The 18,893-nt window shown below is 49.3% G+C and overlaps 1 protein-coding gene across 4 annotated transcripts in view; it reads left to right on the top strand.

The window, feature by feature from the left end:
* Positions 1-18,893, top strand: part of ELFN1 (extracellular leucine rich repeat and fibronectin type III domain containing 1) — a 106,476-nt gene that overhangs the window by 12,439 nt on the left and 75,144 nt on the right. For 3 of the 4 annotated variants that reach the window (XM_075515026.1, XM_075515028.1, XM_075515030.1), the window contains exon 2: positions 7,845-7,957. The gene's annotated coding sequence lies outside the window, so the exon portion shown is untranslated. Of the gene's footprint in view, positions 1-5,050; positions 5,072-7,844; positions 7,958-18,893 lie in introns of those variants that run through there. The other variant, XM_075515027.1, reaches the window with a different exon arrangement.

Here is an 18,893-nt window from a genome sequence, read left to right as displayed (position 1 = left end):
TCCAAGGAAAATACATGATACATAGTCTAGGATTCCTCGCTTATCCATCATATAATGTAGTTCGTGGGGATTAAATATCCCTCCTGTAAAGTTGTTTGAGATCAGTGTTGTTATTTGTTTTGCAAATGATCCTGACAGGGATGCTGAGTGCTATTGATTACCAATGGTTCTTTAAAAATTACTATTATACTGCAAATTATGAACCTTGGGGGTATCCAGTTATACGATAATGGAAAGGCATTGGTGTGTAATGACACATGCATCACAATAAATTTGCTCTTCCTATGTAATGGAGATTGAAAGGGACATGATTTATGTCTGATAGCATTAGCTGCCTGCCATGCTATGGCCAAGGTAACATGATGGAATTGCCTGGTTGTTCATCGTGGCAAGAAGTACGAATGATTAGGAAAGCAATTTAGAAAAAACTGAAGAAAAAAAGCCCTTATTCTGAGTAAAATCTCCTCTATCTTCCTGTTAAAATATGTAAACCACTCTTCTAATTCATAAATAGCTAAAATCCCTCCATCACTCTCCCATGCTCTGCTCCAGAAGTATCTACAAAGCCCTGCACAGATGAAAACCAATGCTGCCAGTCCTAGAGGAACTCCTGGGTTTGCTCACAAAGCCTTCGCAGAGCTCCTGGCTGTGGCTGTGATGAAAGTGCAAACGAGAGCCCTGAATCAGCTGGGAATTTCAATGTGTTGGTGCCCTTGAGGCCAATGGAGGACACTTGTGTTGAGTTGTGTGCTCTCGTTCCTGATGATGAATGCGTGATAAGGCAACTGCTTGTCTTCCAGGCTCTCCTGGTGTTTCCCAGCTCCGTAGCTGAGGACTGAACACTTGATGTGTTTGAGGGGAGCCAAAGGGCTGCTTTGGGCTATGGTGGCTTGAGCGGTGTCGCAGGAACCTTCCCCACCTTGGGGACAGTGCTGGGTGCTGTGATGTTCCCCTGGCCACATGCTCTGGGCAGTTGAGAGGTGCTTTCAATTGCCTTTCCATTGTGGCATGGCATGGAGGGCTGGTAGGGAGGATTCGGTGCTAGGTCTGCGATGAGTAACGTGTTCAAGAAAGTGTGTGGTGCGAAGGTTAAATCGGATGCTTTTTACCATGGCCATTCTGCGCTCTTGGCATCCTGCTGCAAATACCAAATGACAGCAATGCAAATAAGGCTTTTCCTCATCACGCTGCTGATCTACAGTGGAGCCCACAGACAGCGAATGCCTGGGTCTGTGCTTCTATATTATCATGCACAGCAGTCGCTGAGCATAGAGAAATACATGTCCAGGAGCCAGTGCCAGCAGAAGCATGTGTAAATCAAAAGGAAGGGAAAAACAGTTTCCCTTCTTCCTCTGGCACCTTCTCAGCATCTTTTGTCATGAAGTCATGTATTGCACTAGGAGTCACTGGGCTGCCACAGTGGAGAAATACCCATGCTCTCCCTGAAGTGCCCATGGGCAGGAGACCTCCTCCATAGATACCGATTTATTTTCACCCTCTGTTCATTTGTTTTACTGTGCTGCAGTAGGGACACTTGCAGAGTAATTTCTTTAAAGAGACTCAGCACTTGATGACATGGCACTTCAGATGAGGGAAGAAGGAGGTGCGTGCTTGTTTAGATGTCATACAGCTCAGACTAATACCTAAAGATCCAGCTCCAGCCTCCCATGAATTCCACTAGCTCACCTGGAAATGAGATGAAGGAAGGTTGAAATGGCAAAAGGGAACTGGGAGCCCACACGCACTCGTAGTTGGTGGAGGCTGGGTGCATCCCTGACCATGAGCAGGACTGTGCTGTTACCCACCTTGTCCAGAAGAATTATTCCCCCTGCCTGAAGGAGAATTAGTGCCCTGGGGTGAGGATTGCCAGGCTGTGTCCTGCCAGCCCAGCTCCTCAGAGGAGGCTGGGGATGGCTGAACGCCTTCCTCTTAGAGTGACGAGGAGCAAGAGCTCTTTGAGCCAGCACCGTGGAAGCAACTTGCAACATAAACGCCAGTGCAGAGTAAATAAACCCCCATCCCTTCCTCCTTGTGAGAATGTTATCAGTGGAAATGCTGCCCCTTGTTTTGCAATAAAGTAATTATTTATCATGCTGTTTTCTCAGCCCAAGTTCTCCGCAGGTCTGCGTGCTCTACCCAGTCTCGTGACCTGTTTGTAACCGCACTGTGATTCAGGAGTAATCGACGGCTACAGAGGTGCTGTTTGTCATTAGGGAGTCATAGAATAGTTTGGTTGGAAGGGACCTTAAAGATCATCTAGTTCCAACCCCTCTGCCATGGGCAGAGACACCTTCCACTAGACCAGGTTGCTCAAAGCCCCATCCAACCTGGCCTTGAACACTTCCAGGGATAGGACATCCACAACTTCTCTGGACAACCTGTTCCAGTGCCTCACCCCTCTCACAGTGAAGAGTTTCTTCCTTATAGCTAATCTAAATCTACCCTCTTTCAGTTTAACACCATTAGCCCTTGTCCTATCACTCCATGCCCTTGTGAAAAGTCCCTCTCCAGCTTTCTTGTAGGCCCTCTTCAGATACAGGGAAGGGCCATGCACAGAGCGGGCTTTGGTTTTGCAATAAAAATTAAATCCCAGGGTTTTGTCAATGCTTCGGATATGGGATTCTCTGCTTATAGCGATAGAGAGCTTTTCAGAGAAACTGCAATTTCAAGATTGTGGAGGAGGGTGAATCCAGGAGGGGAGATCACAAGGTGGGACTCAGAAATGCTGGCACAAGGGACCTCTGGGAGTCTGCAGTCCAGTTTCCCCCTTGAAGCAGGACTTTTGCCAGTGATGTATCAGGCTGGTGCTGACTTTGTCTAGGCAGGTCTTAAAACACCTCCCAGGATGGATGTAAATGATGGGTTGGCTGCTCGGGTCCCTGCCTCCCTGGGGGAACAGAGGTATTTGGGGGTACAGGTCACAGGTTTCATCCTGTGACTACATGGACCCAATGCAAGATCTTCTGGCGCTTCAGAAAGGCGGGGAGGACCCAGGCTGGAGAAGTTTTAGCAGCTGGAGGAAAAGCCTGTCTCTGGCTGTTTATTCATCTTCTTTATCATGCCCAGCTGAAGCTGGGTCAACGTACAGAACTGGACAGGAGATGCCCTTACCAGGAGCGTGCTTGACCTCTGCAGAGATGTACACAGATGTGAATATGCTGGGGAACAAGGTTTTCCCACCATTACCTTTGTAGGTGACCTAAACTGATGTCTCTGATCCAAACCCTCCCAGGAGAGAAAGCTCTCTTCCAAGAACTCTTTGAATAGCAAACACTTCACAGTGACACAGGGGAGGCTGGAGTGGGAGGAAAAGAGCCCTTGTCTGTCTTGGCTGCGCTGGGTTGGGTGAACCTAAAAGTAGCAGGTATGAATGCTATTGGCACTGTCGTTACCTTCATGCTTTGTCACAGCTATAGTGGGATATTGTCACATGTATGGATTCTGGGAGGTCTTTTGATCTAGCATTGCATCGTGTTTTATGATAATCAATGTAAAATGGTTGTGATGGGAGCTGCGTCCTTCGGCCTAGTAACTGGCTGCATAAGTAAGTCACCAAGTCAGTTTGCACAGCAGCAAAGCAATGCGTAATTCGGGGGGTGGCACAGGGGACGTAGGGGCTGCACAGCTGTCACCTCGTTGTGCAAAGCGAGTTGGTTGAGGTGAAGGTGAGGAGTCCTCTCTGTTCCCCTGAACGCCTCAGGCAGCACCTGACTGTCCTTAGAGGGACCAGCATCGCTGGTGTTGTGTTGCGTGAAGGTGAGCCACGGACCAGGGCAGGATTTACTTCTCTTTGGAAGGATTTATCTGGAAAACGTGGATACATAAGCATTTCTAGGGTATCTGCCATAACCCCTCCCCAACCCGGACCATTTCCAGTCCTTACACGAGCGCTTGCGTGTGTGTCAAGCAACACCTTCCTGCTCTGATAGCATCCTGCCTATCCCCCCTAAAGGGGGCCTCAGGGGTGATGTGGCTGTGGTTTAGAGAAGTTTGTAAGAGGTTTGATCCTAGCTTAGGAAAACTTTCTTCCTCTCTTGTGTGCTAGCGTTGACTTTCAATTTGTTATTTTCCCTGCCGTCATCATGAAAGTGCAAGTGCTACACAACTGCAGAGATCCTGACATTGGAAAGCAGCAGCCAGCATGCACCGTTTCTCTGGAAAAAGGGATCCATCCAAACGGTTCCTTTATGTCATGCTCTAATTTTGCCACTGTTGGTTTATTTTTGTTTTTGGCTTCTTTTTTTCACTGTATTCTTATAACTTCCCTTTCAGGGCTTAACAGCTTAACCATTTCAAAATCATGCCAAGCGGAAATGTAGCATACGATTTTCTCGCTAAACATTGTGCTGATCGCTCAAATGTATTCTGGATTTGTAGAAAAGCTGCAAAAAAACTGGGCTGAAAGAGGGTGAGAATTAGCACTCGGATGAGGAGCCAGGTCTTTGCATGCTTAGGAAAGATCTGGGTAAGCAAAGTGCTCCTTGCCACCTTCTTGCTCTGCAGCATCTCGTATTGGCGTGGCTCACAGCAGTAGGGTGGGTAGGTGTGTGCTGAAGCACGGATCTTAGTCCTGAGGCTGGTACAGTCTTTAAACACAAGTCTTGGTCCTGGTCGTTGGTCCCTGATATCTGAATTATGCTCTTGGCTCTGCTGCTGGATTCCTCTCTGGGTTTCAGCAGCTCCCTCAATCTCTTGGGCCTCCCTCGCTTTTCCACAGGAAAGGGATTATAGTACCAAAAATAGCCCGTTTTCCAAGGAAGGGCTCTTTGTGACTCTCTGTAAAACACGTCTTTCTCCCTGTTCCTCCAAGTGAAATACAAAGGAGATGTGATTCACCATCAATGCTGATGTGCTAGAGCCAGCAGGAAAACGTTACTGCTGGCGTGCAAAGGACGCTTTGCACTTGCACACATGCCCTTCTGACGCCCTGGATTTCTGCGGGGGTTGGTGGCTCCCCGTTCTGCTTGTCCTGCTGAGATGCTGGAGGATTCGGGGTAGAAATGGCCCTGCTCCTGGTCCGGGCCGGTACTGAGGGAGCACCTCTGTTAGGAGCAGATGCTGCTTTGGGGAGGTGAGATGAGTGTTACCTGATCACAAGGACAGTCCTGTCCCATGAGAACTCATTTGTGAAGGATCTGTTATGACTTTTGTTTGGCTCGTGCTCCTACGAGACTGTAGAGAGCTGCATTTTCCCAGGGAGGAAGAGGGCAAGGAACACTTCTGGAAATGCAGACTTTCCCTTAGAGATAAAACGGGTTATCACCATCTAATGACTGCTGTGACACAGGTCACTGCAAGCCTGGGCTCTTGGGGTGATGATATGGGTGCAGACTAGGACACAAGAAGACAACTTGGTGTTGCAGAGCTGGGAGGTTGGTGTGAGTCCTTCTTTCCAAATGGATTTATTTTTCTGCCACTTCTGGCTTTTTATGGTTATTCACATTAAAAGACCTTTGAGGTTCCTCACTAGTTGCAGAAAACGCCTGTGGCCCTGAGCTGCAGAGCTGGGCTCTGGATCACGGCAGCCTCTGTTAAAGATGCTCTGAGCTGGAATTTACTCTTTCATTATAGCTCTCAGGCTTGCAGGGTGAAGTGAGGGACAGCTGATGATTATTAGTAGCTTTAAAATTAATAATGCTCTTTATTATGTTTAATCTTTCATTAATAATAAATATAATACACGCAGTGTTGTACCTAGACCAAGAAATGCTCGGGTTCCTGCAGTGCTACAGCTTGGGCAGCTGGGAGCTCCATGTTGATGTGAGCAAAGCGTTCCCCAAATCAGGCCCATTAAGTAGAGGATGTGGGAAAGGGCTCAGTTTGATTTTTCACAACTCTTGCCTGCGTAAATCCTGGGGCAGGGGACAGGCCGGATCCTGTGCCCTGCCAGTGCCCTGTGCCTTTGAAGCAGCTCCAAGTCCCTGCTTGCATCACCGAGACCGAGAGCCGAATGTGTCCCTGTGATTTATTTATAATATTCCTAGGGGGAAGGGGAGGGCGTGTGAAGGTCTCTGGGCTGCAGGCAGAGGTGAAGAGCGTGGCATAGATAGAAACCACAGAGTGATGGTGCAAATTGCGGACGTGCAGTGAGGAGGGTGGGCGGGCACATTTGCTGCTTACAAAACCTCTGGCTATTTGGGGTGCAGGAGAAGGGAGGAGAGGGATTCCTCAATGTCTGTCCCCACCTCTCCCAAGTAAATCCCTGCTGGCTGATGGGGTTGGCACATGCAGAACAGCTTGGCTTGATGCTTCAGCGGATGGTCTCCAGCTGGTGCAATAGTCTGCTCGGAGCTGGGAGGTGGGGAGCATTAAGGAAGTTGGGGGGCAAAATACCTTGCCGTGATCTTCAAGGAACAGTAACGAAGAGCACTTTCTGGTATTGTTCATATTGTAGGAAATGTTCCCCTTCCCTTTTCAATTTATAACCATTGGGGGAAGAGACTTTCCTAGCTTGTAGGGGAACAAAACCGAAGAAATCGGTTGCAGTCATGTTGTTGGAGAGTGTCCGGCTCCGCTCGAGTTGTTTTTCCACTATTTGGGTAAATAAGTTAAGACAATAAGAAGGGCTGCTGAGATAGTTGGCAGTGAAATGAATCCCCCCGGGAGATCGGGGCAATGTTATTTATTGGTGGGAAGCTGCCTGTGCATGAGGGGTCAGTCTTGCAGTTATGTAGAGAGAAGGGAAACAAACGGTCTCTGTTTTAGCACTGGATTCATTGCAAGGAGATATGCCAAGGATCATTAGTGCCACAGCCATCATTATCTTTTGCTCGGATTAGTTTTTTCCATTTTTCTTTTTTTTTTAAGGCAAAAATAATGGCTGGTTCCCGTTAAATCAGATACGGACAAAATAATAGCGGTATCACAAAGATTGAGGTCTGCAAGATTAAATTTGAAAGGGAGGAGAAATGATAGCTTTGGCCCTGCTTGCTGTTACACCAGCCGTACGGATAAATGACTCTGTATGCAGATAAGCAGGGCAAAAATATAAGGGATGCTCAGGAAGAGATGTTAAGAAAAATAGGAACTAATCAGCAGATTCAACCACTGTAATAATGCAGTAAACGTGGAAAATTGCATTATATTAGCTCCTCTGCTTCTCATGGTATATATTAGCAACAAAGTCATCGATAGGCAGTTTGCTGTAAAATGCAGCGCTGCAGATATCGGAGCTCCCCCCTCCTGGGGGAAGGCATTTGCGATGCTAAAGGAGAAAGTTGCCTTTCAAACTGTGTAGGGAAGAAGTGATTCAAGTTGAGCTGAAGAAACGCTTACAGCTCTCCGAGTTTAAAACCTGCTCTTGAGAAAAGGACGGCCGGTCTGTTTGTCCCCAGTGCCCAGGCAGTGGTAGCGGTACATGCTGAGGCACGGCTTCATTGCAGTCCTGGGATGTTCCCCTGGTGCGGGAGAAGTTGGTCTGCTGCAGATTTTTTTTAATATATTTTTTTTTTTTCTTACTAGAGAACTCGATTTCCATTTTGTTCAATTTCTCACAAAGAATGACGAGTAGCCACTGCAGCCTTTTCCCTCGAGTTCAAGTAAAACCAGCATGTAACATTATTTGCAAATTAGCTTCATCCCTCTGGCTCCCAGTTAAAGTAGGAACTACTCATTCCGGGGTCCCTCTCAAAATATCCATTTAAGCCATGTAATGATTCTGACTGCCTCATGCATAGTAGATGAAAGAAGATCTGCGATTTATTTTTAAAGCTTTGAACCCCAAACATGGTTAATCATAGAAAAAAAGATTAAAAAAAAAAAGAGAAAGTCATGCTAATACAAAGCTGGAAGCAGCCCTACACTTCACAGTAAAATCCGTTTTCTTTGCACTTTTTTATTAACAGCTCCGACTATGATCAGTGCATAAATCTACCTGCAACACAGGATGTTGGAAAATTACCGAGAGACAGCAACGTCCTCCCGCCTGCTTGGTGAGAAAGGAAGGATGCACCTTCAGGTATGGGCTAGTATGTGGTTTTATCCTCTGTTCCCCAGGTTTATCCACTAAACCTGCTTGTTGCATTGACTAGAGGCGGGGAAAATAAGGTGTTTGCAAGGGGGAAACTTCAGAAGTGATTCTCTAAACTGGCCTCAAGCCGCAGATAAGTTGTTTGCCTGGGACCCGCTCTGCCTGACTGGGCAGGGGTGGTTAATGGTGGCATTTTGTCCTGTCCTGTGTTTGCTGTTGGTCTTAATCTGCTCCTGTGGAAAGTGTCTTGTCCAGCTGCTCTCTGGTAACAGGGTTAGAGGAGCGCTGGGCGCTCCTGCGGCCGGGAGCGAGGCAGCTCTGCTCTGCTGGGCTCTCCTCCCTGCAGCAGCGTTGGAAGGCAGAGCACATGCAACTGCCCGCTCCCTGGGTCAAGTTGAACATCGCACGTGAAATCGCCGCTTCCCTGGCACCGTAGAGGCTTCTTAGAGATTGCACGAAGGGCTGAGCAGGATGAAGCCACGTTGGCCGCTGCTGCTGAGCGGCGTTTTCAGTGTAGGAACAGAGCTAGACACTCCTCCCAGGCTTTCTTAATCCAGCCTCAATCCAGGCACTTCAAACAGGAGCCTTGTTTTAGGGTTGTGCTGAGCACTCGAATCTCCCAACAAGCTGCTCTCATGCCTGTAAGGGCCAGCAATAAGCCAAAAAGCCAGTTTTACTTTGCTTTGAAGAGGATGGGGATTGCTCCCCGTGAGCAGGGGAGGAGAGAGGGGAGCAGCGGTTCCCAGGACAGGGAAAGGGGGGGCTGGTGACTTTCTGAACGTGGATTTTCTGACAGTTGTCTGACACATTGGGCTCAACCCTGATAAGCCACTGTCCCTGAAACACTGGCCCAGCGCGGCAAGTGGATTATAGCCATCACATCCATCTCCCTATGGAGAAAAAAAGAGGTTTCCAGCCACAGAGGCCAGTTTAAAACAAGCCAGCCTTCTCCTGTGTGTAAGGTGATGTGCTTTCCTAAATACGTGGTCCTGGAGCATGCAAGGACCTAAGAACTGCGTAATTCTTGGCAACTGGTCAGCACTGCCATGTTGCGGGTTGGGGTTTCTAATTTATCTGGGTTGGTTGGTTGCTTGTTTTGTCTCCTGAGCAAGTGGTTTGAGGCAATAACATGAATTAGCCTATGTGTTATCTTGGTGTTTATAAGTGCATGTCTAATGGGACTCATGGCTTTCAGTAAAGCCCTTTCTTTTCATGGTGTCCATCACTCCAGTTTACATTTCCCCATCGCCATGCTTGTGTTTGCTCCCTGCAGCGACCATTTGGGGCTTGCAGTGGATAGATTACTCTCGCTGGGGCTGGCTTTCACCTAGGGCCTCTTAGGAGATGGCTGTGTGTGAGCGTTGGGGTCCCCAGTGTGTAACGTGGGCTGCAGAGGAAGCCTGTGGTGGGACCTGGTGTCCTGAAGTCCGTGTTAGAGTGTGGCCGTGCCGGTGGGTAAATGGGGTGGAGCAAGATGTGCTGGGGATTGGAAAGGAGTTGCAGGTGTTGTTGCTTGAGTAGGTCTTTGCATGCGTGTGTTGGCCAGCACCAAGGTTTCCTTGTCTGTGGGAAGGGCTGGGTATCTTAGAGAAGCAGCTTACATAGAGTTGTGACTGCTGAAGGCTCTTGGAGTGGTATTGGGTCCTGTCTGGATCTGGATTAGTTATACAGGTACTCTTATACATATTTTCCAAAGAAAAAGGTGAAGAGGCAAAATGGGGGATAGGCGTTAGAAGTGGGGTGGGTGACAAAGCTGTTCTCCTGGTGCAGGGTAACTGTTGTGCTGAGCCTTCAGCTGGTTTTCCGGCTTTCTGCCACTTCTGCCTCAGCTGTGGTGCTTCATCAGCACGCGTTTCACCATGGTGAGCTCTCCCCAGAGCCCCTCTGCAGTCAGGGCTGGTTTATGTCTTCCCCTTTAGCCTCCCCTGCACTGAAATGCACCGTGCACAGGAGTCAAAGCCTGACACCACATGCCAAGAGATGCTGCAAAGGTGGGGTTTGCTCCCCGCAACCTGCCGTTCCCACACCGCGTTTCTTGGGGGAGCTCCGGCGTCCCACCAGGGCCATAGCGGAGTTACTTTTTCACCCCTTGCTGTGCTATATGTGACCCCTCGTGCTGTGGCACATCCCTGCGTGTCTCCCTCGCACTGGGGAACCCCATGTTAGCACAGGGAATCATTGGGCGATGCTGCACACTCAATAGCTCAATCCTCCAGAGCAAGACAAGGGCTAAGCATAACGCCTTTTAATGTTCCTACTCCTAATTATCCTCTTAATTACTCAATGAAATGCCCAATAAAACAAATCACTATAATTTCTATTTTATTCTCTGCCTTTCGTGGTTTACTTAAGAGCGCAGGATCCATTAAGGAGGCACTTTCTCATGAGGGAATACTTTCCAATAGATGATACTTACAAAATGGTTTTGTGTTTCATCCTCATTTTCCGTGCCAGTTTGGTAATTACCGGAGACACTGGTGGTTGGGAAGCACTGCCTCCCTTGCTGCTGATCCCTGCCGCGGTGAAGTCACAGTGCTGAGTTTGTGACATCCCCATGGCAATGAGTTTGTGACATCCCCATGGCAACGGCCCGTGATGTCACTAGCGGGGATTACAACTTTGCGAAGCATCCAGGCGCAGGCAGCGGGGCTGGAACTCTTGGGCTCTCACATGTCTTTAAATAGAGAGGAAATAAACGTGGGGAAGTCTTTAAGAATGCTTTAATTTCCTTTTTTGTTTTTTTTTTTCCCCCCGAAGGAGGGAAGGGTGGTGACTGCGGGGCTGCCACCAGCAGTCCCATCCCCTGGCCCGCAGCAAGCCTATCTCCCTCTGCAAACTTGGGGTTTGCCTGGGGGGAGCTGAACCCTCCAGTGGCCCTGGTGCGGGATCCCATGGCCAAGGGCTGGTCCGTTGGGCATCCCCCCGATATCCCCTACCCCACGCAACTCCCTCGGCCTCTGCACTCGTCAGTGATACAGTGAACCTAAAGCAGAGCTGGGTAAGACCTGGGTTCAGCAGCCCTGAACCCCTGCAGCCCCCCTGCCCACACTCTGCCCCCAGTCCAAACTGCTGTCTCCTTTGGCTTTCTGTAGTGCTTTTTGCCTAATACTCATAGTATTAGCATAATAAGATGCTGTTCATGCACAGACAGCGAGGGAGGAAGATTCATGTGCATACTTCTCTAGCAACAGGAAAATCACGTAATAACACTTTATTTTTCACCTGGGGAGGAAATCTAGCTCACGTGGCTGGTACCACAAACTGTGCAAGGCGTTTAAACCAATGGCCCCAAAACTTACACGGGGAAGCTGCCTGACTGATATTTATGTACCTTATTTAGCCAGCAGAAGCAAATCAAGCAGGCGGAAGAATCAATCTCTTTATTTTAGTTTTTCTAAGGTAGGAATAAAAATGATATTTCAAAGGCCGATGTGTCTCAGCCGAGCGGCGGTGGGGAGAAGCAGGCACCGCAGAACATACTGTCCTGTCTCCCGGTTTCTCAGATCATAACTTCTAAGCTGGATTCAATAGAAATAAATGTTCAGTAGTTCCAGTGGTGGCCTTTGGAAACAGAGCTAATGGAACAAGACAAAAAAATCGTTACAACATTTTGACAAGCGCTTAAATATTTAATGCTATGCACAGCCCAATTGTGGGGAGTTGGTAGTGCACCTGCAGGAAGCTGTGCCCTTCGTTAGTGAGAGATGGAGTCCTCCTGCGGACAGGGGGAAATTAAGCAAATGCTATTTGAGCTGTGCATTAGTAAACAAGCTGAGGGCAGCTATGGCTTCAGCAGCCCCGTGCCGTGCGGCAGGCGAAGGGCTCGGTGGCATTTCCTGGGCCGGGGACGTGTGGAGGAAGAGGAGGGTGGCCAGCTCTTGGAGAGAGCTGGCGGAGGAGAACGTGTAATGTTGCCCCCAGCCAAGATGGGGGAGATGAAGAGGCTGCAGTGATTAAATAGGATCTGCTGAAATCCTTCCAAAGCAGGCTTAAGAATTAAGAGCCATCAATGTCACATTGAGGGTCACTCGCTGCAGGACACCTCCGGCTGGCGCCTGGCCTCCCCCTGTGCCGCTGTTTAGCCCCATCTGAGCGTGAGGAAATGCATCCTTCATTTTGGGGCCCACCCAGCCATTCCTCTCTGCCACGGAACAGCGAATCTCAGCGAGGAGAGCCTCTAAAAAGCCAACTTGTCCAGAGGGGAAGGATCAGACTGTGGACAATGAGATTTGCTTTGAATCTGGGTGTTGTTAGGAAGTTAAAGATGGGGGAAGGTGGTGGGGGAAGAAGGCAGCGAATGTACTGGCTGGGTTTACATCACCTTCGTGCAGAGGACTGATGGCTGGTCCCCTATCAGCAACAGTGATGGAGACTGACCTGAAGAGCCTGAGCCCTGCTCAGCCAGCCTGCAGTCGTTGGGGATGGTGTGGTTTGCTTGCTCAGATCCTTCTTCCCACACCCACGGGACTCGTGGTGAAGGCACTGTGCTGCATCTCCAGGCTGGGGGTGCTGGCCATGCCCTGCCTCCCCCCGGGGCTGGATCCCCCCTTCCGCTTGCTGCAGGGTCTCGTTCAGAGGAGTCATGGCCTTGAGTGATGCTCCTGCAGCATGGCTGTGCTGTGGCAGCCTGCACACACCTGCAACAGCCTGGTCTCAAATAATACCCGCCTCAACACCAGCATGGGAGCGTTGGTAGGACTGGCCAGAGCTGGGATGGAGCCCATCATGAAACCTGCAGGAGCGAGCTTCCAACGTGGCTCGGACACTTTGATCCTGCACTGGCCACACTGATCTTTCTTTCATCTGCCACCACGGAGCAGAAAGCCACCGGTGCCATATACACGTGCGTCCTCTTTAGTATTGCAAAGCAGGGCTGCCTCTTCCAGCCACACGCAGGCAGCGAGTGGAGCCCCGGAGGGACCGTCCTGAGTGACAAACCTCTGTCTGATCTGGGACTCCCACTGGAGGAGTGTGGTGTGTGTGGTTTTTACTTTTTTTTTTTTCTTTTTTTCTCCCCCTCTGTCTTTCTCCTTATCTTACACAGCTGGGAACGACTGGTCACAGCGGGGAGATTTTCACACATCATTAGAGCCAAGTGTCCAACTCCACACAGCCATCAACCCCAATCAGAGCGATTTAAAAGGCAGCGCTTCCTTTAATCATCCGGGGATGCTCAGATTTGTTAGTGTGAACCGAGTGCTCCTGTACGCATGGGAGAAGCAGGGGGATGGAGTGATGGGAAATGATGCTGAGATGAGACCCATGGTATTAAAAAGCAACAACTCCTCACTATGCATCAGCCTGGGGCAGACCTAGAGGATTAGGTCCTTCACTGGCTGTCTCTTCTCGTTTTCCTCCATGGATGACTGGAGATGGCCATGGGTCTCTGTCTGCATGAGCAGGGCCTGTGGAAGGGCTGCTGTCTGCAGCTGAGACCTCGAGCAAGAGGTGATGTATAAAAATATTCAAAAGCAGGAGAAAGCCTTGGCACCGGCATTTCTGGCTCACGAGGTGGAAGCATTCCTCTGCACAAGGACCTGAGCATTGGAGGTGTCCGAGAGAATCTTGGGTGCTGCATCAACCTGCGGCTCCACAAATCCCTCCAGAACGAATGAGTCACCTGAAATTTGGGAGCTGTGCTTCACCTCCCACCGTCCTAGCCAGCAACCCTGACCCCAGACAGCTGTAAAAGTGTGTCCTGGGCTTCGTGAAGTGATGTAGCTCTGATTCTGTGCAAGCACGAGGAGACATACAGGCACAAAGTCCCTACAGCCACAGCCCTGCATGCCTGTAAAGCCATGCAAACACGGCACTGGGACGTGCACGCTGGGTTTTTTTTTTCCTAACTGTGTGCAACCTTGTGACCTTCTCTTGGCCTGTAGCAGGCATGTACAAGACATATAAAAACTCATCAAGGTGAAAAATCTATATAGAAAAGCCTCCTAGAAAGAGGAGGAGAGGACCAAGAGGGAGGGACTGAACCTTCAGAGGAGCAGTGCAAGCACCAAGAACTCCCCCACATTAGCAGAGGGGTTAGCAGCAGAAAATGCAAGTGGGGATTAAATGTGGATTATACTGCAGCGATGCTGAAACATCATCAGTCCTGAGACATCTAGCAAAGGGCTTTATTTCCTCAGGAGAAGAACTGCTGGACCCAAAGCAGTCCTAGACATCATCACTCTTCAGGTGTTACTTGTGATGAGGTGTTGAGGCAATGTGTGTATTGGCTAAGGCAGCGTGCTGTGGAATCTGGTACCTCTGGGAGCCCTTGGCGGTGCAAACTGGTGGACCTGCTCCTCAAAGCCACATGTAATATGGGATTTTGGCAACCACTCCTCCATCAAACACTCCTTGTGCTCCACCAGATATCAGGAGAAAAGGTTCACTTAAAACCCTTCAGTGCTGTTCAGTGCCAGGTAGAAATGAATTGGTAACACTAGCATGAAATTGGTTGCCGTTCTCCTAGCTCTATTAACATCATTAAAATAATCTAGGACCTTTGGTGTATGGTGCTCCTGTCTTACGGGGATTGGAAAGGATGTGGTTCATGATTTTCGGTCTGTTCTCAGCCAAAATGAAGACTTATGTGTAGGAGCTCCTTGGGCTATGCAGTCAGCTAGTCTCAAGGCTTTCTTGGTTTTGCGATCTCAGCTGAACACCTCCATGGGGCAAGCACCAACTCAGATCAAAATTTGGCATGTAGAGGTGGATGATAGGAATGGATTGACTAGCTTGCACCAATTGAGATGGCAGAGGCATGGAAATTAGGATTTTACTTGCCCCCAGATCCTGCCATGCTCAACATAGGGCGATGGGCAACTTTGACCTCCTCAACCTGAAGTCTGGGTCATGCTCTGGTTAGGCAAAGGGAGGCATTTGCAGTCTGCTGAGCAGACTTGTCTGGTTTCTTTCACAAGCTGAGACCCCGCAGGGGTGCAGGCAGGAAGGGGACAAGCCCTCTGCTCCATAACGCAGCGAGCAAGGCAGCCCTTGCACCCCGTGTGGGGCAACGGGGCACCCATAGGTCCCCTGGCAAGAGCCCTGGGGCTGGGAGGAACAGAATCATAGAATCGTTTAGGTTGGAAAAGACCTTTAAGATCATCGAGTCCAACCGTTAACCTAACACTGCCCACCGCTAAACCATGTCCCTAAGCGCCACATCTGCACGCCTTTTAAATACCTCCAGGGATGGCGACTCAGCCGCTTCCCTGGGCAGCCTGTTCCAATGCTTGACAACCCTTTCGGTGAAGAATTTTTTCCTAACATCCAATCTAACCTCCCCTGGAGCAACTTGAGGTCATTTCCTCTTGTCCTATGGCTTGTTACTCCGGAGAAGAGACCGACCCCCACCTCTCCACAACCTCCTTTCGGGCAGTTGGAGTCTATCTGTCCATCCTCTCCCACCACATGAGCCTGAGTTAGCCTCAGTTACTTTTGGCAGCCCGATTCTGCGCTCCAGCAAGTGCTGGGCTGCTCGGGAAGCGGCAGGGAGAGGAACACTCTGTTCGGCAGCTGCACATTCCATTAATTTAATGAGGATTTTTTTTTTTTTTTTTTACAAGGCAGATGGTAAAATAGCTATTTTCTGTTGTCTAATAAATGCCATCAGCAAGGCAGAAAATGTGCAATCTCACCAAGTCTTTTCTGATTCCTCGCCCTCCTGTACCGATGCATTTCCCTGTTCTCTGCTGGCAGCCAGTGGAGCTGGGTGGTGGGATGGGAGGGAGAGATGGGACGCCAAAGGCAAGTCCGAAATTGCTAGTGGGACCCGCGCGATAAAACGGCAGCTTCCCCCGATTGGGCAGAGCCTCTGTGTCCTGCTGGGAGAGCTGTGCCCTGGCAGCCTTTGCCGATCCAATTCTCACTTCATCTGATTGCGGTAATAACAACTCGCACAAATTTCCTGCCTCAACCTGAAATCTTCCAGCTCTGCAATGCAAATAATATAATGTGTGATGAGGAGCCCGATGACGGGGATGATAATAATAATAGTGATGATGCCTTTATTCAATGAATGAGTGAATCAAGCAAGCAAAAATAAATGGCATTCAGAGCCTGAAAATCAATAGGAAGAGAAATCAGGAGGAAATGCAGGGGGAATTGCATCTCGGGGGAGCACTGTCCTTAGGAATGGCATGAAGGAGAGATGAGCAAAGCCCATTTGGGCTGGGCACTCCTTGTCAGCCCATGTTGTTCCTGGGCTTGCTCCTCTCCTGTGATTATATTACATTTGCTGAGCTCACTGCTGCTCTATGCCTGGTCCCGGCCTCTCTGTGATCTCTTTGCCCCCCTTGATTTATGGCTCTCGTGGGCTCTCTGAATGTGTCTAAGCAGTTGGCAGGCTACAGACCTGACCTGGGGTTGGGTAATAACTTGTCTTTTGTCCCATGCCCAGGAGGTTGGCCATAAAAAAGCTCCAGACATCAATTTTCCTCTCCACCGGGGTGGAATTGCGAAATGATGAGTTGGTCTTTGCCCTCATTTATATCTTCTTTCCATTTCTCCTCCTCTTTTTCTCTTTCTCTTTTCTCCTTACCCTACTGCTCATTGCTCTCTTCTTCCCCCCCCTTCCACTATCTCCTCCATTGTTTATCAGCCTCCCTCCCCTCTGCACATCACTGCTTCTCCTCTCTCCCCTTCTTGCCCTCTTTTGCCTCATTTTTTCCATGCATTTCTTTCCCATCTCAAAACTTCCATGCTTTTTCTTGCTGTGCATAGCAGTTTGATATCCTCACCCGTAATAGCCTGCTAATACAGTAATTCTACAAGAGACCCTTTAAAAACCTAAAGCCTTGGCAGGCAGTAAAACTCACCTTTTAACTTGGCTTCCTTTTTATCAGGGATTCATTTCAGACAGGATTTCCGTGTGCACAGCTCTGCCACTCTCTGTTAGTAAAAAAAGGATTAATTCCTGCAACAGGTGAATACGTTTCACAGCTCTGATGAGCAGGATATATTCCCCACTTCCCGCAAGTACATGGGGGATTTAATCATCTAACACGGTGCTTCTCTTTGTCGAGCGTGTGCTTAACGGGTTGTGTTACATACCTGTATCGGTGCAGGACCTCCTGGGGAACGCCCTCTTTCACCAGCGGGGTATTCCCATGAAACATTTGCATTCTCCAAGAGATTTTTCCTCTCTCCGGAAAGATGCCGTGTAGCAAGTTTGGAGCTGACATCATGCTCTCTCAGGTGGTGCTGGCATGGGTGGGGGTTACTAAATGCTCTACCCCAACATCCCGGCTCTGAGCATCTCGGATGCTTGGACCTGATGGCTGAAGCCTCCTGTGCTGCCCGTCTGTCCCTCCAAGCAGTGCTTTTTCAGGCGAGGGGCTGGCACAGCTCCTGCCTGGAAATGCCCCTTCTCCAAGCTCTCAGAGTGGCGTCTTCCATACGCATAAAGAAGAAGGACAAGCTTCTCCTGCCCTTTCCTTTTTAGCCTCTTTTGATGGTGTCTGCAGCTTTGTATTGTATTTAAATCTATGCAAATCTGTTAGTGGATAAAATATGCAGAAGGCAACACTGGGAAATTGAATCTGAATTGCAACTGTGTTGAGAAGAGGCACTTGGTAAACTGAATCAGACTTTTCCTCCCTTTGCCCCAACACCTCCAGCGGGACCTGCTGTAGGGCAGTAAGGAAATATCAGTGTCCTGAAGTCCTCTCCATCTCCACTGCAATATAGACTTGGGGATGGGAGGGATGAAGAAACCAGGATATTCTCCTGTATTGCAAATATTGCAGAAGGACTGATCTCCCTTGGGCCCTGCCAGTGTCACCCACTCTCCGTGCTGGTCTCCAGGTCGGGGTGGAATGGGCAGCGTTGGATGTGACATGCGATTTCTCTGCAGTAGCGGCTGAGGTGGTGGTGTCTTGGGGGGAACATCGAGTGTGATGGTAATAGGCAGTGAGCAGCCCTCAGAGCTGGTCCCAGAACAGCAGGCAGCAAGTTACTGACTGCCAGTTCCTGGTTTGGGGTTGCCAGCTAATCCCAGGATGGAGAGCACAAGTTCCGTCATCTCTAGTGGGTTACTGAGCAATGGGGCAGGAGATGGCAATGAGCGGGGAGACGTGACTTGCAAATCTTCCTGCCAGGCTGTTTTCTGGACAGCACAAATCTGGAATAATTCCCTTTGCCAGGCCGCCAGCTTTATGCACAGGAGATGAGGTAGGAGATAATATGGCTTGTATAGTGCCAGGTATTCAAGAATTTCTAAGTACGTGGCAAACAGGGAGCTACAGGGCAGCGTTGCTCTTTCCATTTCACACACAGGAAGGCCCTTGAAAAGTGGTGAAGTTTCCTGCCAAATTGCCCCAGGGACCATAATCTCCATTTTATATTTATAAAGCCTTGGGACAATGGTTCCCTGTGCTCCACTGGCAAAATAGTAGAAATTATTAGTCTTTTCCAAGGGAAGAGAGCCTGGTCTAACAGAGGTTTCACTCTGGACTAGATAAACCTCAACAAAATGGCTTTTTTCAACAGGAAAAGCTGGTCAGCTCCACATGAGACAGGGTCTTCAGCAAACCAGATGGCCAGAGCGTGAGGAGAGAGTCTGCAGACAGAAAGGAATCAAAAGATTACCAGCTGAGCTGTGGGGTGCCCTTCATGCATTGCTGAGTACAGCAGTGGTTGTGGTCTGGTCCACCTTCATCATTGTACCGATCCATACCAAAACAGTTGTGAAGGGTCAAGGAGCCCTGTAAGAGGGACAAGTGCCTGGGCAGAAACTGGCCCAAGGAAGTCTGTGGCTTACTTTGTAGTTTAACGTGGTGCCAATATTTCCTTCACCAGCAGTGTCAGACAACGTTTCAGAGCATCCAAAGACTCTGCATCCTGATGGCCAGCAGAATCCAGGTTTGAAGGGCAGCATTAAATAACTATAGCTGCTTGGACGGTGCTTGCAACGATGATAGAGCCAAAC

The sequence above is a fragment of the Mycteria americana genome, chromosome 12 (genome assembly GCF_035582795.1).
Source record: "Mycteria americana isolate JAX WOST 10 ecotype Jacksonville Zoo and Gardens chromosome 12, USCA_MyAme_1.0, whole genome shotgun sequence".
Classification (NCBI taxonomy): Eukaryota; Metazoa; Chordata; class Aves; order Ciconiiformes; family Ciconiidae; genus Mycteria; species Mycteria americana.
Note: the sequence above shows the minus strand (reverse complement) of the source record. Positions and strands in the feature narration are given on the sequence as shown.